General features: G+C 46.7%; 1 pseudogene; it reads right to left on the bottom strand.

Annotated features, from left to right (window-relative positions):
• Nucleotides 1-636: 636 nt before the first annotated feature.
• On the bottom strand, nt 637-21175 carry LOC133066802 (glutamine synthetase-like; annotated as a pseudogene).
• Between the last annotated feature and the right edge of the window lie 510 nt (nt 21176-21685).

The raw sequence follows: 21685 nt of genomic DNA, 5'->3' as shown, positions 1-21685 counted from the left end.
GGCTGTGAGAATGAGAGGTGGGCGCTTTATCAAAAATGATGTAGGGTGTGGAATCAACAGGTGGAAGGCAGGCGAGAAGGAGGGTAAAGGGTGAAGCTCAGGTGTGTGGCTTGAGCAACTGGATGGAGACTGATCCTGCTCACCTGCTCAGGAAGGGCAGGGGGAGAACATTTAGGGAAGACAATGCATTCAGTTTGGGAGTCCCCAGATTTTAGGGGCCTGTAGAACATCAAAGGGGAGAAGTTCAGAGGACATTCGGATCTGAATCTATGGCTCCAGTGTTTAGGAGAGTCTGGTTGGTGGTGTTAACTGGGGAGTCATGAAGATATAGATGGTATTCGAAGTCATGACTATGGAAAGTTGAATTAAAAAAAATCCCTGCTCTTGAGTAGTTAAAAGTCTAGTGAGGGTGTGGGGGCTAGGCATAAAAAAAATATTAGAATTCCAAGTGACTGGTGTAACACTGAAGAATGTATCGGGTTCTGTGGAGGTACAAAGCCTGGAGAACCGGCGAAAGCTTGACGGCAGAGGGCCAGGCTGAGTGAGGGGTAGGAGAGTCAGGGAAGGGCAGGCCACGTGGAAGGAAGAGAAGGTGCAAAGGCATGGAGGTGGAAATGCAGCCTTGCCCAGCCAGTCTCAGTTCTGGAGCACTTCAGGGTGCCCTTCCGAGAGGAGGGGCCGCAGCTGCACCGGAGGCTTGAGGAAACACCTGTCCTCAGCATCTCGGCCGTGCGCTCTGAGCAGGAGAGCGGCTTTACGTGGCTGAAGGGTTTAGGATAAGACTGTTGTTGTTAAGTCGCTCAGTCGTGTTTGACTCTTTGCAACCCCATGGACTGCAGCACCCCAGGCTTCCCTGTCCTTTACTGTCTCCAGGAGTTTGCTCAAACTCATGTCCATGGAGTTAATGATGCCATCCAACCATCTCATCTTTGGCTGTCCCCTTCTCCTGCCCTCAATCTTTCCCAGCATCAAGGTCTTTTCCAATGGCTCAGCTCTTCGCATCAGGTGGCCAAAGTATTAGAGCTTCAGCTTCAGCATCAGTCTTTCCAATGACTATTCAGGGTTGATTTCCTTTAGGATTGACTGATTTGATCTCCTTGCTGTCCAGGGGACTCTCAAGGATCTTCTCCAGCACCACAGTTCGAAAGCATCAGTTCTTTGGCACTCAGCCTTCTTTATGGTCCAACTCTCATATCTGTAGATGACTACTGGAAAAACCATGGCTTTGACTATATGGACCTTTGTCAGCTTTTGAATGTGATGTGTCTGCTTTCTAATACACTGTCTAGGTTTGTCAGGATAAGATGACATCTTTAAAATATGTGAAACTTTTTTTTTATTATGGAAGTTTTCAAACATATAAAAAAGTAGAGAAACTAATACAGTGAACTCACATGTATTTATCATCCAGTTTCAGTAATTATTAACATTCTGCCAATCTTTGTTTATTCACTCATTTCTTTCTCTTTTGATTGTTATTGTTGTTTAGCTGCTAAGTTGTGTCTGACTCTTTGCAATCCCATAGACTGTAGCCTGCTGGACTCCTCTGTCCATGGGATTCTCCAGGCAAGCATACTGAAGCGGGTTGCTATTTCCTTCTCCAGGGGATCTTTCTGACCCAGTGATTAAATCCATGTCTCCTATATTGGCAGAGAGATTCTTTACTTAGCTACCAGGGAAGCCCTCTTTTCTGACTACTGGAGTATTGTAAATTTTCTACTATGGAGAAAGACTGTGGAGAGTGTGATGAACCCTCACATTGCCATTACCTAATCCCAGGAAACATCAACCCAAGGTTATTCTCTGATCTGATTACTCCCCTACAGTCACGTCATTTCATCTGTAAATACTTAAACAAATATATCTCAGATAAGGACTTAAAAAATATAACTGCAATATCATTATCATAAAATGAAACTTTATAAACAAAACAAAATTAAAACTTTATAAGGTAGCATTTAACAAGCTTTGGAGAGGTTTTGGTAAAGCTGAAAAATCCTATGAATATGCACAAATGTGCTTCAGGAGCACTTTGGGATGTTCAGGTTGGTATAAATCTGATTCCTTCAACCAGAGCACACTGGATAAGCCAGGATTGGAGGTGTGGGTGTGCACCTCTCTTGGGGAGAAGGAGTCAGAGTGAATTTAGGGAAATGTCAGGGTTACCAGTAGGAGGCAGGTTCAGAGGTCAGCAGCCTGTGGGGCCAGGAGATGCTCTGAGGGGCGAGGGAAGCCCCCTCAGTCCTACCAGTGTCCTTGGCAGGCAGGAGGCATCCGTCAAAGGAGAGAAACTGGGAGAAGGGATGGAGCAGGAAACCAAGAGAAGGGGGTGGGAGGAGAGAGAGGGTCTGATATTGAGAAAGAAAAAGAGGAAGGGGAGAGCAAAACTAGATAGTGACTGAACACCCACAGCATGCCAGGCGTGGGGGTGCTGCCTTTGCCCCTCCAGCTTCCAGGAGGGACTCCCCAGACCTCTTTGGTCTCTTGCTCATCCCTTTAGTGAGTTACTCTGTCACTGGAGGGAGGTTCGGGGCAGGTATGAATGTCTCTATAAGGGGAGAAGGCTCTGTGTGTTTGGCAGCAGGGCTCCACCAGCGCCCAGGGTGGGGGATGGGGGCCTGGCACCAGAGCCTTGGCAGAGCCGAGGAGGTGCTGTCTGCAGGATGACATCCGCCAAAGCTGGGAGAAGGAAGGCTGCACAAACGAAGGGGCTGATCCTTTCCTTGGAGGGGCGCCGCGAGGCAGCAGTCTCCCCAGGCTTGTTGGGCCCGGGGCCCAGGAGGCGGGGGATGCGGTTGAAAGCCTGCTCCCACGCGGGGCAGAGAGTGGAGAGCGGCCTCTTTGGTTTTGACTTTGAGCACCCCTTCTAGGAGGGCAGGAGCTGCGCGGGGGTGTGGGGAGGGTGACCTGGGTAAACAGGAGAGCCTCGGGTTTGGATGAGTCCGCTGTTCGAGTATCCTGAATCTCCCCCGCTAAATCCCCACCGCCAGTGCGGCCCGGGGACTGGGGGTGGCCCTGGGCGCGTCTGCGGAGGGTGAGGTCTCCTCCAACCTCCTCCCAGCTGGAGACGCTGCGGGTGATGCCATTGGGAGAGAGAGGAATTTCGAGGCCAGAGTGTGCCTTCCTCGAGCTCCCTGGGGGAAAGGGCGATGCTTTGCCATTCTCTCAGCTAGGTGCTCGTCTTCCAAACCCGGTGAAAGTGCCCCTAGGAGCACAGAGACGGGGGTTCCTCAATGGCGGGTCGGCGGTAGACACCACCCAGACACCCAGAGCGCACTTTTCCAGAGTGCTTCCTTCTGGTACATCTGGGATGGACTGCGAGAGGCCTTGGTACTTGAAGCTGCTGACGCAGGGAAATCTCCTTCTGCCCTTTCTCACTGGATAAAGTACAGGCTGGAGGAGAGCTGCGTGGATCAGAATCTGCACAGCTCGGCCGGTGTCCACATGAGGTCCAGGAGATGAAGTCAACAACAGTGTGGCTTCTGGGATGGTGATGCTGGTGAACATGTAGCAAAAGGCAGTAGACTGAATCAATCTGATCCAGGGACTTGTCTTCCTCTGCCAATAGTAATAATCAACACACTGAGTTCTTCTTGGGTGCTGGGCACTGTTCTGCTAAGCATTTTTCTAATGTATCTCATGTATGTTCTGAACATGCATTATCTAATTTCATAACGTTATTCCTGATTTTACAGATAAGGAATCTGAGCCACTAAGAGATGACATCACTTGGTCAAGGTCACAGAGCTTCTGGGCCAGCTTTCTGTTTTGCCTTTGTGAAGAACAGGGAACATGTCTTGCACTTTTCTGAAGGAAAAACAAGCTGATGTCAGGGATTCTTTCAAGAAAGTGAATTTCAGGGCCATTGCTGAGATCACCACCCATTCAGCAAATGTCCCGAATGCTGAATGCTCTTCTATGTCAAAGCACTTGGCGTAACTGCTGTTCCCCATAATGACCTGCAACCACCCAACTCTGTTTAATAAGGTGGGGGAGCAAGTAACAAGCTTTGAAAAGGTCTTCATCAAACCCAAATGACCAAAGTTAAACACTTAAAGGAATTAACCCCCCTCTTTGAAAAGCTTGGCTAGTCTGGCACTTCATTCTAGAGGATGCTTCATTTTAAATGCTGTCCCCTCTGGAAGGTCTCTGCTCTGCTGTCACCAGGGTTGCTGTTGCATGTGTGGAACAGGAATGAATAGTGTCTCTCCGCTATTTCCCCATCAATGACTCCCGGAAGATGGCAGAGACCACGTGGTGAAGTTCTCTTTCTTCCACCCATCTTAGTCTGAAATTCCCCCAAAGCTTGGGGCCCTGCAATGCAGCCGGTAGTTTCCCCAGCAGTTGCCCTGGCATCTTGCCCCCTGTACACAAAGCAATCACTGTTGCAGAAAATGAGGGTCCTGTGACCGTTTGGCACCAACCCCTGCCTGGCATTTGCGTGGGAGAAGGAACTTTTTCTCCCTGACAATGGATTCTGATCACAAACCAGGTCCCTTTCAGAGAAACAGCTTCCAGAGAATGACTTTGCCTAGAGGTAAGAACTAAGTGGTAGAACAGAAGTGACTTCCTATGGAGGCCTGTTCATCTCACTGAGACATGAGTGAAGGCTGGGGAGGCCCCATACAGCTTCCTACCTTCCATCCTGACTGCTCTCAATTCTCGCCCAAAAAGGTTGAAACCTTTTTTCAAACTGTGGCATATCTGGTCTCTGGTCTCTGTGATGTGCACCCTGTGGTTGGTTAGTGGTCTAGAATTTCAGCCTTACCTCTAAATGCAGATGTAATGATCCTTCCTTACAGATAGCGTTTCCCTGGGTTGCTTTACTAAGAAATTAACAATAGTATAATGCCATTAACTAAACTACAGATTATCTTTGGATTTCCCCAGTTTTCCTACTAATGTCTTTTTTTTTTTTTTTTTCCTGTTCCAAGATACCATATTACATTTAGTTGTCAAGTCTCTTCTGGTCTGTGCACATATCTCCAATGTTTTTTTATTTTTCATGGCCTTGACACTTTCAGGTGTTTTACTGAATGTGCCTCGATTTGGGTTTGTCTGAGGTTTTCTCATGATTAGACCAGGGTTGTGGATTTTCTAGAAGAACACCACAGAGGTGAAGTACCCTTGCTTTTCACACCATATCAGGAGGTACATGACACCAATATGACTAATCAGTGGTGAGGCTACCCTTGATCATATGGATAAGGTGACTTATTCTTAAGTTTTCTCCACTGTAAAATGACTATTTTTTTCCTTTCTAGATTCTACTTAATGGAAGTGAATCACCATGTCCAGCCCACATTCAAAGGGAAGGGAATGAAGCTCCATTCCCTTGAGGAGGGAGAATCCACATGTATATTTTGGAATTCTATAAAGAAGATTTGTCTCTTTCCCATAACTTATTTATTCATGGCATGGACTCATGGATATTTATTTTATTCTTTGAATGATAACCCAATACTTTCTCAAACCATTGCAGTTTTAGCCATTGAGAACCTTAAGTGTGACTCTTGTGCCCTTTCACATGTTCCCCATTTTTTCCCCCATTTCTTTACTTTCTGGTACTATATGATGCTTCAGGCTTACTATGTATTTTCCCTGCTCCAGCCCAAGAATCAGTTCTTCCTCTGAAGCACCATGGTTACTTTTATTTAGAATGGTATTTAGAAACCAAATTCTGAACTCCTGGTGTGCTTTTTGCTACCGGGGTGTCATTTGCTTCTATACCTTCTTGGTGGACAGAGTTAGGAAATACATATATACACTTACCTGTGCATATACACATATCTTCATTTATTTCTGTGTCTATAAGTATACATACCCATATATATGTATATACATGCATTCATACTTACCTATGCATATGTACATATCTATATTTATTTCTGTATCTATCTGCATGCATACTTAAGTAAAAATGAATTCATATTGATATCTCCACTCTGATCCAGCACTGCAAGATTCATTCTAGCATTCCCTCTCTCTTCATCATCACTTCTTTCTCTGACAGTAAGGAACCTGGCTCCCATTGTCTGTAAATTAAATACTTGTTTGATTAACCCTATTATACATGTAGTTTCAGAATGGCTAATCCATATCCCTATGAAAAACAAAATTTTGACTAGAATTCTGTCTTTGTACTGGTTGTTTTTTTGTGTGTGTGTATTTAGCCTTATGGACTCCAATCAATGCATCATTTCCCAAAGTTGTTGAGGTCAGCTCTTTTTTTTCCCCTTCTTGATCCCATCTTAATATTTTCAAAGTGTTTCCACTTCTGGCTTTATCTTTGATTACATCATTACTGTTGCATAAGGGAAGAAGAAGCCATGACATGTGGAGTTTGCATTGGTTTCTCTGGTCATGTGATCAGTCGGATTCATGATTAGAACTTGGTTCTTCAGGCTTTGCTATACTTTCTGTGGAGCTGCTTTTGCAAGATGGGCCTGGGCTGCAAAGACAGCTGTTACATGGCATGTCTAGTAGAAGGAGAAGTATGACTGAACAGCTTGTCTCTTCGTTGGTCTAGCAGAGCTATCAGGTATCAGGGGAAAGGAAGCTTAGAGATCTCATGGCTCTAACTAATTCCCTGCCAGATGGGGAAACTGAGTCCCAGAGGGATGATGTGACTTGCTCAAGATGAACTCACTGGTGTGAGACATGATGGGGACAGGAGTCAGGGCTCTAATTCCCATGTCTGTGCTGTTCTCACCATTTTGTGAGAAGAGGTCTGCAGAAAGAAGCCCTGTGAAATTATTTATACGGGGTTGGGAGAAATAACCACTGTTTCCTGAATAGAGAGGTAGATCCAGGAAGATTCCTTCATACGTTGTGCATCCTGAAATGGGGGGAGAGTTGGTTAACAAATGACTAGAGGGTCTGGAAATTTGGTCCCTACCGGTCACACAGTAGTGACTGCATCCAAAAGTGCCCACTTGAGGGATCTTGTACATTCCAGAGCTACCATTTTTAATTAGTGTCATCTCCTCTCTTAACTGTCATCCCCCTTCTACCTAAAATGCTGAGGAAAGTAGTGTCTGTCCTGCCCAGGTCATGGGGTTATTTTAAGGCTCCCTACCTAACTGGAAGGAAGGAATCAAACCTTTTTCTTTACTGATTGCTGTTTTCCTATTCTCCAACACAGTACATGGAGCACAATAAGAATTCATTGAGTATTTATTGAGTGAATGAAAGATCATATGAGATGCTTCGGGTAAAAGTACTTTGTTATCTCTAACACACTGTATAGACATGAGGAAATGTTAGTGGCATTCACTAATGCTCTGACATTGGGTAAGTAGCTCAACCTCTCTGGACATCAGGGACCCCACTTGCAATATAAGAAGCTCCAGGCTGGGACTTCCCTGGTGGTGCAGTGGTTAAGAATCCATCTGCCACTGCAGGGGCACAGGTTCCATTCCTAGTCCGGGAAGATCCCACATGCCTGGGGGCAACTAAGCCTGTGTGCTATAACTACCGAGCCTGCTTTCTAGAGCCCACAAGCAGCAACTGCTGAAGCCTGTGTGATCTGGACCCCATGCTACAACAAGAGAAGCCACAGCATTGAGAAGCCCCATGCACATCAACTAGAGAAAGACTGTGTGAAACAACAAAGACCCAGTGCAGAAAAAAATAAAATAACAAATAAATAAAAAAGATGCTCCAGGCTCATCTTGTATTTGAATTAAGCCAGATGATCTCTATGGTCCCTTTCATATCTGTACTTCTGTAATTTCTGTGTTTACTGTTATTATAAAGAGCCTTGTGAGATTTCCAGATTGCTTTGGGATAATAGAGTACCACATCCTGTCATGGGCTAGAGCAAAGCTGACAAGCTGATTTCTTTTTTCTGTGTGAATTCCAGTTGATTGGTAGTGGCTGCCCGGGATACAGTGCGAGAAAGACTCTGAAGGTCTATGGTATAGCATTATAATAATTGATTAGTGATGTCTGTCATGGGCACAGAATACAAAGCAGTAGCAAGCATGCCAAATATCTGCCATCTCCAATCTAAAGTTAAAAACAGCAGCTGCCCTGAAATTTCTGGGAGCAATGTTATTTTTCTTTGATTTTTGCATGATAATGGAGAGACTACTTGGGTAAGGTCAGGGCTTCCTGGAGGTAAACCCAGAGCTCTACAGACTTGTAGTAAATCACCTTTCTGCCTTTCATTGCCTTTTCTTTTTATTTACTAGGCAAATAAAAAAATTAACGTGATTGACTAATTCCTTGTTAAGAAATAAAAATCCAGACTCAGTCTTTACCATTCTGATACTCAAACAGCTGCATACACTCTGCTCTCAAGGAAAATGAGAATGTCAAATGACATAAAAATTCTACACATGAACATAAAACCATTCTTCCAATAAGTATACAAACACTTATAATGTGCCAAGAAGGCCCAGGTAATGCATTATGCTGAAAACAGAGATGATATCTTTAGGAATATGGCCTTTCCTCCCTGGAATTTGGTGGTCAAATCACTTACTGGTCACTATGTGTGCATCCATGAGTTTTCTGAATGTAACTCTTACTACCGTACTGATAAGGAAATAAGTTTTGGGTCTGACTTCCAGAATTCCTGAAGGAAATATACAAATAAGGCTCCTTAACTCTCTCATTGCACATGGGAGACCCTGCCAGCCACGGAAGAACCTTCACAGTCCTCAGGTACTATCCTGTTGTTCAACGTACTTTAAAAAAATAAACTAATTTATTTTTGGCTGCCCTGAGTCTTTGTTGCCGAACAAAGGCCACTCCCTAGTTGTGGTGTACCGGCTTCTCACTGTGGTGGCTTCTCTTATTGAGGAGCATAGGCTCTAGAGGGTGGCCTCAGTAGTTGTGATGCTCGGGCTTAGTTGCCCTGTGGCATGTGGAATCTCCCCGGACCAGGGATCGAACCCATGTCCCCTGCATTGGCAGACAGATTCTATACCACTGGACCACCAGGGAAGTCCCACACTGTGCTTTTGGACCACAAGGATGCTGTGAAGATAAGGATGTTCCCATTCTTCCTTGTCTACCTGGAAGTATAGAGAGGCCTCTGCATCTTGGCTTGGGGGTCATGTGTATTGATCCCCACCTGTCGTCGTTTCATGGCTGTGCAGAAATGTGTCACAGCGGAGGAGTGCCATGCCAGTCTCCTGCCCCTCTCCTCCCTCTCGGGTGGTCCTCATGGGCTGTGGCAACATCAACTTCTAGTTCCCCTCCCTCAAGTTTGGTCTTTCTCCACTGTCCAGGCAGTTCCTGAAAAGGCTGCACAAACTGAGTGAGTGATTACTTCAAGACTTGAAATAGCTTTTTTCCTGTCCCAGATATGACACAGTCACTTCCCCAGTAGAGCCATCACTCCAAGAGGAACAGGATGTCCTTGTCACCAAGCCAAGAGGGTCACATGATCAGACAGTCAGGGGCCTCTGGGGACCTCGTTTCTCTTTAAGCTGTTGGCCAGGACTTGTCCACAAAAGCCTCTCTGACAGACCCTGGCAAGCCATTCGGAACCTATCCTCTTATGGGGTTTCAGTCCAGAGTATTTCTCTAGGGGATAAAATAAGTGTTTGATGAATGAACACTAGAAGGACAACAGGGGAGAATTCCTGTGCAGGATCTGTGGTGACCACATGGAAATAAAGTCAGCGTGCTTGTGTTTCTGCAGTAGAAGAATTGGGTACTCCCCATAAACCGACATTCTTGTTCCCTGCGGTACCCTTCAAGGAGACCATAAATTTTGAGCAGGAGGCTGAACTTCCTCACTGGGGAGTTCTTGGTCTGGTCTGGAGCTGGCTGGAGTGGAGAGTGGGAAGCAGAGTGAGGAAAGGGTTGCCTTAAAATTCAGGGTCAGACAGAGGAGAAAAGGCATTTATGAAGGTTGACCCCCAACCCTAACCTCAGCTCCAGATCCCCGAACCTCGTAGACACATGGTCAAGTTAATTGGGAAGTCACCAGGCGCTCCAGGGAAACTATGATTTAGGCAGCTGTGTAAGAGCAAGGGTGAGGGAGATGAAAAAGGTCTTCCAGAGGCCCCAGAAGGGGAAAATGAGCTGAGTCAGAAGCCAGCAAGAGGAACCCGAGCTAGAGGAACTTGGTCTGTAGATTCAGAGGCAGCCTCACGCTGGGGGAAAGATTTGGGTTTTTGCTTTTATTTTTTTAAATCTTGAATTTCTGGTGCTATAAAAGTCTTTGAGAGAGGCAAAAGTGATTTTATGTTTATTTAGTGAAAGCTTCCAATCAACTAAAAGTCACCTTTGGGGTAAAAGAAAGAATCTCCAATCAAACCAGGATAAATATACAGAATCCAAGCAGATTTTCCCCAAGGCCACCTGGTCTTGCTGGTCAACCTGCCTCCTCCAAGAGCAGAATAGTAGATAATTCCAACAGCTCCAGGGCTTTTTGACCTCTAGAAGAATTGGGGCTGGCCATCAGCCAGGAGAGGTCACGTAACTCCGATTATTGCCTGGAAAGTGGGAAAGTCACTGGGCCTCGCCCATCAGAGTGCACAGTTGCAGAACACAGAGTTCACTCTAGCTGGTTTAAGCAGGAAGGAGTTTATCTGACGACATCGGGAAGCCGGTGGAATTGTCAGAAGGGCTGGAGGACCAGGTTCTCAGCTGAGCCTCTGGGAACAGCTCCTGGATTACAGCTTGCAGGGTTGGGTTGGCAGAGAGCAGTTGCCACTGCCAGCCACGGAACCAGGCTTGTCTCTGCTGCAGGCAGGGTGTGGCCATGAGCCTCCACTTCCAGAAACCTGCCACCATGCGGGCCCCCAAAATATACGCCTGCACTCCTCCTGTGTCCTCAGCTGACTTCCAAACCAAAGTCTCTTGCAGGTGCATCTAAGTGACAAAATCTAAGCCACATATCTATACCCAGGAAGGTGAGAGATGTCTACACACTTACACACACACTCAACATGAATATCCTCAAATGTGCCTATATCATGCGAAGCCTTTTGAGAAGTCAGAAAAGGCAGATATCTGCTACCAGGGGTCTGTGAGCTGTAGCTTGGGGTGCTCAGGAAATGGTTGTGCCCTGCTGTGTGGGTGAAGGGACAGATTCCCTAGTGGGCCTCCTTCGGCAGCATTCTGGTCTGTTGGTCTCAGGCAAAACAGAGAAGTAAGAAGTACTTACCTTCTGGGCTCTTCATACGACCAACCCAAACTGTCATCACCATTTATTTAGTTTTAAGACACTTTCAAAAAGAGATTTGAGTCAACCTGGGTTTTGTTTTGCATACTGCAGGACTAGTCCATTCTGGGCATTGTGAAAGACACAGTTACACACAAGGCTTCTAGTCTTGATGGGGAGCCAGGAAAACGTACTTGTATCATTGTTACGGAAATAGCCACGTTATGAAAACCACTACCTGAATGAGGCAGAGCTGTAGCTTGGGCTGGTCAGTACGGCTTTTTGGAAGAGATGGGAGTGGAGTTGGTCCTAGAACAATGGCTAGGGTTTAAATAGGCAATCTTGGAGGATGGGAGTGAGGTGAGTGATGCTCAGAGGGGGTGGGGTATATGTATATGAAGGAAATCTAGGGATTTCTTTGACTGTCCACTGGTTAGGATTCTGAGCTTCTGCTGCAGGGGGCTTGGGTTTGATCCCTGACTGGGGAACTAAGATCCTGCATGCCTCATGCTGTGGCCAAAAAGTTAAAAAATGGAGATCCAGTCAGTTACAAGTCTGGAGGCAGTGCAGGACGTGAGTAGAAGAACAGCAGAAGGTAACAATAGATACTTGAATTGGGCCATGTTTTAGAGAATCTTGATTGCCCCATGCATTAGTCAGGGCTATTTTTAGCTTTAAGTGATAGAAATACAACACGAATTAACTTACTCGGGAATAAAAGGGAATGTATTGTTCCATCTAATTAAAAAGTCCAAGGGCGTGAGTTTGAGACACGGCTAGATCCAAATATTTAGACAATCTCATCAGGACTCTGTTCCTCAGCTCTGGGTTTGTCTGTATTGCTTTCATTTTCCAGCAGGCTTTCTCCTTTTGGTGGTCCCTGGCAACCCCAGGCTTCCATCATCTCAGTTTAGAAATCTCTTGCCCAATATTTCTAGCAGAATTCTCAGGGCTGAGGTTTGTCGACTGGCTCAGCCCAGGTCATGAGCAATCCCTCCCCATCCCTACTGGAACTATAAGCTTGACCAAGGGAAGCTGGGGTCTCTCACTGACCAGATCTAGGCCATGGCATGAGAGGGCAAATCCCCCTCCACCCCAACCACTGGAAGGATGTTCACCTACAGCAGATGCTGTGGGTTCCTCATCCTTATTTCCTTGGTCCTTACCCATTTCAGTGGATGCTGGCTCAATTTCCATTTGTTAACACCTGCATCTCTTTAGCTGTAGCTTTTCTCTGACCACCAGAAACCACTTGTACACTTTCAAGACAGGCCAGAGTGCCAGGGAATTAATATCCCCTGGTTGAGCAGTCCTCAACCAATTGCTGATGGAATTAGTGTATAAATGCCACATTTATATTTAAATGATGTTTAAAATGTATAAGTAGTAGAAGTGTGCCAATTTTAAGGAGGAAGAAACCTGTAGGGGCTCTAATTCACATCTTCTGAGGTCCAGTTCAGCAGGAAAGAGAGAACCACTCCCTCCCCACAAGTCCAGGTCTGATGCTCATTGGTTTATATGGGTTCCCACGTGCCCTTGGTCCAGTGGCCGTGGTGAAGAGGATGGAGCGTGCGGGTGGGTTGAAAACCCAGACCCTGTGCTCCACTCTGGAGCCAGGAGAGGCCTCCCTCTGAGATGCTGTCACTGAGAGTGGGGGAGCAGGTTCTCCAGGGGAATCAAGGTACCATTCCTGAAAATAGCCTGAATAGAAGCTAGGTGGTAAACACAGCAGGTGTTTCCCCAGAGTCAGTGCTCTTCCAGAAGGCTGAAGCTGTCTGTTAGGCTCCCCAATTCCTGGCCCTCTACTACAGGAGTGTACTATCAGTGGCCTTCGGTTCTCAGGTCCTTGGGTAGGCGTGCAGTCACCTCGGCACCAGAGAGGTGAAGAGGTCGAGTCTGCTACCTACTGAGATAGGGGTGCAGCCTGGGATCTGTAGCAAACATTTCTGAGGCGATTGCATGTACCAGGCTCTGTGCTAAGTGCTTTCCCAGATTGTCACATTTTATCAGCCTCATGGCTACCGCAAGGTAGATGCCATGACTAATTTCCCCATGGCAGAGGAGGAAACTGAGGCTCACGGAGGCCACGTAACTTTCCCACTCAGGGACACATGGCAGTACGCATGAGACTAAGAACTTGATCTGAATGGTTGGGTTTTTAAGACTTTCAAAGGTTTATCATCCTGGGGAAACTGAGGCAGCATCTGGGTGACCCTGGCTGTTGGGACAGGAACACCAGCCCTCCTCTCCTCCAACCTGAAGGGGACTTGATGCTGGTTTTAAGCGCTGGAGACAGTCTTTAACAGGCAGCGCTTCAGGACAATAACTCCTTTGCAGACGGTGAGGGAGGGGCTTCTGGAAAGTTCATTCAGACAACATCAAACTCTCTTCAAGGTAGATGGATGGTTAATGATAGCCTCCCTCCTGCTCCCCTCCCTGCCACCCCCTACTCTGCATTCAGGCACAGCCCCACATCAGTGAACATCCTATTCTAGACTCAGCCCGGTCACCTCTGGGAGTGCTGGAGGCTCTTGTTCTGTGGCCTCCTTACCCGGGGGCACTCCAGTCTGGATGGAAGCCTCCCACCTGCTCACCTTACTTTGTTTTTGTCATGGCACATGATATACTGTTAACGTATTAGCCGTCTCCCTCTATGGAATGAGCTTCCCTAGTGGCTCAGACGATAAAGAATCTGCCTGCAATGCAGGAGACCCAGGTTCAATCCCTGTGTCAGGAAGATCCCTTGGAGAAGGGATTGCCTACCCACTCCAGTATTCTTGCCTGGAGAATTCCATGGATAGAGGAGCCTGGTGGGATGCAGTCCATGGGGTCACAGAGAGTTGGACAGGACTGAGCAACTAACAATTAGTGGAATGGAAGCTCCAGAGGAACAGGATTTTATTTGTTCAGAGTTATCTTCCTAGAGCCTAGAACAGTACTTGGCACAGAGAAGCTATTAATAAATATTTGTTGAAGGCATGCCTGTTTCCCCGGCACTGTGCCTGGTTCTGCCCGTGCATTATCTCATAGAATCCTCAAAAGCCTACGGGTTTGCCTACACTGGGCCCTTGAACCAATGTCAGCAGATAAAGAAGTAGCTCCGTGCCCCCTACACCACCCCCGCCTGTGTTCTCCTACCGGGACCTGGGTGTCAGGAACCCTCAAGACAGGTCAACCAGACTTCACAGACTGTGAAATTCACAAGGCCGGGTGTTTGGGGCTTCCACCCTGGCTGCTCTTAATGGCAGCACCTGATGCCAGCACCTTCACGCCTTCCTCGGTGTGAAAGTCTTTGGGGTATAGGGCAATCACACCTCCCAGAAACTTCTTTTCAGAATTTAGCAACAAAGCAAAGAGGAAAGAGCTAGCTATCCAAGTCAGAGCTGGAGGGACTTTGCTGCCTGTTGACCCTGGGGAGGACCATCTCAAGACAGTGGGGGTGGGGAGCGGGCTTGGAGTGGGGGAAAAAAGAGGCTATCTCGGCCTCCTTTCTCCTCTGCTCTTATTGCTAACCCCCACCGCCTTGGATCAGTAGGAATGAGGGCTTTGGCCTGGTCAGCATTACCCCACGGATGGCCCAGTGGGCCTCTTGAGACAAACAGCAAATTTCTCCATGTCATATCCCCAGAGCTAATAGCCTCCCCTCCATATGTAATGTATTTAAAGCTTGGGAGTCAGGACTTCCCTGGTGGTCCAGTGGCTAAGACTCTGAGCTCCCAATGCAGGGGGCCTGGGTTCGATCCTGGGGTCAGGGAAGCAGACTCGCCTGCCCCAACTAAAGATCTCACATGCCATAATGAAGCTGGAAAGATACTACATGCCGCAACCAAGACCTGGCGCAGCCAAATAAATAATTTAAAAAAATGAAACAAAAAATAAAAAATACCAAAAGCTTGGAAGGCAAACAGCAGCCTAGGGTGGCTCACAAGACTTCTGGGGTACGTGTTCATGGTTCTGGAAAGGCTAGAGCACTCCCCTGCCCTGCAGAGTGGCCCCCTTTTCCACATTTTGTCTGTGGTCGCCCATTCACTGTTCGTTTACAATAAGCTTCCTCTCATTCAAAGGCTACCTGCCTTCTGATTCATTGACAAGTGCACAACAAATGCTTATTGGAGACTACCCAGATGCGAAGTCAGACCCACAACAGTGGGCAAGACGGACAAAACCCCAGCCTTCTCGGGTCTTCCAATCCAGTGGCAGAACCATTCATTCAGCCCACAACGCAGGCCTAGCTCTGGGTTCTTAGCTACCTTGGTTTAGCCTCTAGTTGCCTTTGGCAGAAACGCATCCATAATGTGTTAGCATGATAACAATGTAACTCAACCCTCCAGAGGATCCCTGCCAGGCATGCACCTCACCCAGCTCTCCTCTCTTCCCCTTTAATCCCGGAGGCTGCATTTCTGGGCTAGAAACATCAGGATTTAGGAGGGGTTATTTTGACTGTTGTGCAGCCAAGACTGCAGCCGGCGAACATTCCCAGGGTCTGCCCAGCACCCGTGGCTCCAGGAGGTTGGAGGAAGCCAGAGGAAGAATTCCTCCTCACCCTGGCCTCACACTTGCTGTCTCTGGGCCTGCAGGGGTCAGCGCTGGCAGGTGAGAACACCCCCAGCTCCTCCCGCGGTGGGTGAGCATCATGCCGTGAATTTGCTGTGTGGTTTGGACCCGCTTGCCGAGTTTTCTGCCTTTTGTTATGATACCATCAGCTGTTCCCTCATAGTTTCAGGGTATGCACAGCGCTCTGTTTATACTCGGCAGCACGGAGTTCTGTGAGTTTGTGTACACAGGAGGCCACCAAATGTCTGGAGAGAGAGGGGGGAGGCAAGAGTGTGCAGACGTTCGTCTGAGTAACAGTGGGATTCAGTTCTTACCTAGGACCTCTCAGAGGTCCCAGCTTTGGCACTGGTGCTCCAGGGCCTGTGTGGATGCAATAACAGTCTGAAGTGACCTGGGACTGGTCAAGGGGGGAAGTCACGGACATTCAGCACAGAAGGACTCTTTGATGTGACTCTGGTCTGACCCTGCCCTGTCACAGCGTAGCAGCCTGAGGTTCAGACACACGAGATAACTTCCCCAAGGTCACCTGGTTAGTAGAAGAGCTGGTCTGGAATTGAGGATGCCTGCCTTTTAGTTTTCTGCTCTTTTACCCTCCATTTTATCCTAAACCCATTAATAGTAATTTAATTTCATATAGCTCATTAATTTCATATTGCTCATTTTCATGAGCAAAAGTATGAGCAACATTTTTTTTGGTAAGAGGTTTAAATATTCCCAGGAGTCTGCAAAGAAAAGAATACAACTCTTTTCAATGTTTGGGTCACTTGCCAAGGGAGACAGTGCAAGCCCAAGCTCCCAAGTACAAGTCTTAATGTAACAAACCTGAACCTGTGGTCACTGTCAGTGTTTTCACACCTGACCCAACCCTCGGAAGTCTTTGTGCGGATGTATGTGTATACCTGTGTATACAGGTGTATACCTGTGTATATGTGTATGTATATATATATGTGTATACATATATGTGTATACCTGTGTGGATGTGTGCACATGTGTGTGCACACTATCAAGGGATTTTTGTTGCAATGGTTTTTGTCGCACTGATATCGCAAATAAATTTCTGGAACAACTCATCACTTCCAGAAGTGACCATTTCTGGAATAATCTGTCCTTCTTCATATGCTCAGGCATGATTCATTGCTAGTGGTGGTCAGTGATCCTGATTCATGCTTTTGGTACATGTGGGTGACGCTGAATAGGAAGTACCCGACTTTCTATACCAGAAGTTCAATTATAAAGTGGTTATGGGAACTGGGAGTACATTTTCTTATAAAAACAATATTATATATGGCTATGTGGTTTAGTTAATCCTTGAAACTTGTTTAACTTCATATATATTTGAAATCCTGCCCATTTGGAATTAATGCAAGTATGAAACACTACTTTTTCACTGTCCATGCTTTTAAATAGAAGAACTATAAAACCAAATAAGAATTCATTTTTAATTATCATGAATGTTGGTGGTAAGGGTGAACAATTTTATTAGAAGTATAGGTAGACCTTGTGAGAATTATAGGTGGGACGTTTAGATATCCTAAGGGTTTGGGGTGTTGGGGTGTTGATGATGGTCCTGGTTTTTGAGTATGTTTAATCTGACTTTTATATCTATGGCTTTCTCTTCTTTCTGTAATTGTTGCTGTTGAGTTGCTGAGTAGTGTCTGACTCTCTGCGGTCCCATGAACTGTAGACTGCCAGGCTCCTCTGTTCATGGGATTTCCCAGGTAAGAATACTGTAGTGGGTTGCCATTTCCTTCTCCAGGGGATTTTCCCCACCCAGGAATCTAACTGAGTCTCCTGCATCGGCAGGTTCTTTACCACTGAGCCACCAAGGAAGCCCCAAAGCATTATTAGCTACACTGTTTAAGATGATTAGACATGGGTTTTTGGCTTTTGCTGACAAATGGAATAAAGTGAAGAGAAAAAGAGGGGAAACATTGTTCCTCTTGAGATCACTAGGTAGGAGTTGGAAGAGAGCGGACAAATAAACTTGCCTTGCTATGTGAGCAGTGACATCCCACTGTGTGCGGGTCCCCTGGCACTTATTTTGGTGAGGGAGGTGGGGTGAGGTGGAAGGAGCAAGAGAAAGGTGATGTACAGCCTACCGACATGGCTCCAACGTAATGGTCAGTGGTGATGCCTGATAGCCCAGAGCCCTGAACTCTCCCTGTGTCTGATGTGAGTGAGTCACCCTGAATTAGCATGAGAGCACCGTTCCGGAAGCCCAGTCCCATGAAAAACCTACCCTGCTAGCCAGCAGGGGTGATCTACATTCACTGATGTCCTCCCCAACCTGGACCCAGCCAGAACTCCAGGACAGCTCCAGAGACGTGAATTCTGGAACCCCTCAGGATATCTGATCAATCTATATGTTTGGGGCGTGAGAAGAAGATAGGGTGGGCAGAGGGACTGATCTTGTTCTTAGTCGCTTAGTTGTATCCGACTCTTTGTGATGCCGTGGACTGTAACCCGCCAGGCTCCTCTGGCCATGGGGATTCTCCAGGCAAGAATACTGGAGTGAGTTGCCATGCCCTCTGCCAGGGGATCTTCCCAACCCAGGGATTGAACTTGAGTGTCCCACATTGCAGGTGGATTCCTTACCGTCTGAGCCACCAGGGAAGCCCCAAGAGGGACTGGAGAACACCCCAAAGAGAAGATGTGGGATCTGGGACAAAAGAGAGGATCATGACCTCTACTTGTGTAAAGCAGTACTGCATGAGAAAGTTGTTTTGAGGATGGCCCAACTAGACCTTGAAGGGATGGTAAACGGGGCAAAGCAGAGAATTTGACATTGTAAGTCTTCCCTGTAAGAGAAGACAAAGGATGACAAGGATGAAGTGTGGTCGCTTCCCTGCACTTTCCACCAGGGGCATTGACCCTACTCCTGACGTGGCTCAAGTTAAAGCAAATAGAGTGATGTTTAACTATCATCACAAGTGCTGGTTAGAAGGAAAGGATCCGTAAACTCATTGTGCTTACAATGCTTACAAATGCTTGGTTTAAAGAAATAAAACTTGATGAGGATGGTCTGGTTTTCATAGTCTATGTGTTCTCCCAGTTCTTAAATCTCTCCTTGAACAACACAGGCTGTGGATCTGAACCATGAGCTTTTGGTCTCCAGAAATGATTTTTAATAAACTCAGATTTCTTAAGAAGTCATCAGCCTACACAAAAATGTTTTAAGAGAAAGATTTATGGAGTTCCTTGTCATATCTATGGTAAGAATGCTGTTTTCTTTATGAGGATCAATGGAAGACATTTTTGGTGGGTCTTTGTTCCAGAAGTAGTTGTTTTTCTCCTAAACACCTGCTTTTATTCTATGGATGCTATAGATCATATAACTGACCATGTCTCCCTGCTTTCTGTTTATATTTAAATACGAAGCAGTCTTGAGCCAGCGTACAGACCTTCACAACCTGCAAAACTGAAATTTCACCCTTAGCATCTTCATCTTCTGTTTCTTTCCCTTAAATTTTTTTCTTATATACCCACTGTTTTGCTTTCATTATATTGCATGTAATATTTAAAAGTCATCTTAAATTATCCTGAGAGCAAGGTGGTTAAATAAACACAAAGGTGGTGAAGGGGTGCTAGCTCGTGCGAGTCCATTTGCTGACTGTGGTTGGGTGGCTTGAACAACAGGCTATTCATAAGGACAGGAAATTTGCAAGACTGATGTTAGAAACTGGAAGTACCTGCACTATTTATAGTTGCATTTTTAAACAAATTCTTGAATCTGAGCAGTGAATATGTGCTATTCTAACTGGAAAGGTAATTATCAAATTCCTTAGTAGTCACTTGGCTATGGTATAGAAGTAACTTGACGCTCCGCTCAGGAGAACAGGAGGCTGGTGATTTCTTTCATCTAAGCAGCACTGTTTTCTTTTTAAGGTTAATTCCATTCAAAGATCAAAGTCCAAATACTTAATCAAAACCACTGATTTTTCAAATCCACAGCCAATCTTGGACTAGATTTGCAACCACCAAATACTGAAGAAAGCAAAGCGAAATGAAACCAGGCCGTTACAAAATACGCAGTGTATCGAACATTTTCTCCCCACTAGTTAGCATTTGACATTGAACTCTGTTGCTCTCCAAATTCTCTCTCTCTTTTTTTTGGCGGCGGGGGGGGGGGGGGGGGGGGGGCGGGGAATTAAGGCAGACCTTGGTACCCCATCCTTTAAGTCACAGCTATCAGGACAATGGAGAGAGGGGTAAGAGTAGAAGTGGGGTGTAGAATTAGGAGGGGTTTGATGGCTGCAAGTCAGTCCACTTAGTTTCTGTACTGGGTGAGCCCACTGCCAGTTTCACTGAGAAGATACGTGCAGGGACTTCTCTGGTGGTCCAATGGCTAAGACTCCATGCTCCCAGTGCTGGGGGGCCCAGGTTCAATCCCTGATCAGGGAACTAGGTCTCACATGCCACAAGAAAGATCCTGCAAGCCACAATTAAGGTCTGGCACAGACAAATAAATAAATAAATAAATATATTTAAAAGTATTCATCCAGGTTTTAAAAAAAAGTGAAGATGTGCAGATGAGGGCTTTCATCATTGAAAAAGGGTCACGACTGGCAGAGGTCTTTACAGTAACCCTTTTTCTGTCTACAATCCTGGGAATGGGGGTGCAAGAGCCACGGTTGGTCATGCTGGCTGAAAAGTCGTTGATGTTGGAGGTTTCGTGGAGTCCAGTTAGGCGCCAGGCATTGTTGAGGTCCCCCTTGGGATCGTAGGCTCAGCTGCATGTACTGCTTGCTCAGTTTCCCAATGGCCTCCTCAAGGTGCTTCAGATCATTCTCTCTCATGGCCTTGGTGCTGAAGTTGATGTGGCACCCGGCCCCATACCAGGTCCCAGGAATGGGCTTTAGGATCAAAGGTTGCTGTCATTCCAAAGTCTTCATATACCTGGTGCAAGATGAAATGGTCCACCCAGAGATGTCCCACGTCCATTCCTTCACAGGGTCTTATCTGGAATTGCCATGAGCAGCCACGATCTTGGCACTCTATCCTCAAAATCTTGACGCCTGGTGGTGAACCTGTATGATATCCCCGCCATAATCTTTGCTCCCTCACTACAGTCATATGGATCTTGGGGCCCAAAGAAGCAGTTGGAAGGCCAACCCAAGGGGTAATCCTCTGTGCCCATGAGAATATATTCCTGCTTTGATCCAAATGGGAGTGCTGGTTGCTCACCATATCTGTGTTCTGTTTACAGGGATGCCTTCCATGGGTCTCTGCAGCCTTTTGGTTGTACTTGAAGACTTCACAGAACCCCAACTGGTAGTCCTTGCATAACAGGTCCTAGAACATGGCAGCAGTGATAAGATACCTGTCCGGGTTGGAACTTCTGACTGAAAAGTAATAGAGCCATCAAAATGCCCCTGGGGCAACTCATCTGGCACTGTCCATCCAGATATGCATAGCTTGGGCTTTCTCACCCCGAGGCAGGGACACGCCCACCTGATGGATGCCTTTGTTTCAGTGGGAGCTCGCTGAGGCTGCCATGGTGGGAGGTGTCCTGGGTGGCAGGGCAGGTCGGCAAGGAGAATGAAGTGCAGGGGGAGAGGCCAGGAGACTGGGGGTGCTGCACACACACTGCTCTTCTCCCATCCTCAGCGCTGCCAAAATCATCCCTTCCTTCTTGACTGGGCAAAGAAACAAACTGAGGCTAGAAATGGTTTGAATGGGGGTAAAGGGAGGGTGTTTATTTCTGAAATCTCTCTCTCAGTCTAAGTGTTCCTTCCGTTTCTCTCTGTGTCATCTGGTCTCGGGAGGAAATGATGATGAGCCTACCTGCTTCCAGATGGCACAAGTAGTGGGTACCATCTGGACCCAGTGGCACGTGGCATCCTCTGTACTGTGGTGATGATGGCGCATGGACCCAGTGGTACGTGGCATCCTCTGTACTGTGGTGTTGATGGCACATGGACCCCGTGGTACGTGGCATCCTCTGTACTGTGGTGATGATGGCTCAGCCTCTGTACTGTGGTGATGACGGCGCATGGACCCAGTGGC

This window comes from Dama dama, chromosome 12 (assembly GCF_033118175.1).
Source record: "Dama dama isolate Ldn47 chromosome 12, ASM3311817v1, whole genome shotgun sequence".
Classification (NCBI taxonomy): domain Eukaryota; kingdom Metazoa; phylum Chordata; class Mammalia; order Artiodactyla; family Cervidae; genus Dama; species Dama dama.
This window is presented reverse-complemented; position numbering and strand designations above follow the sequence as displayed.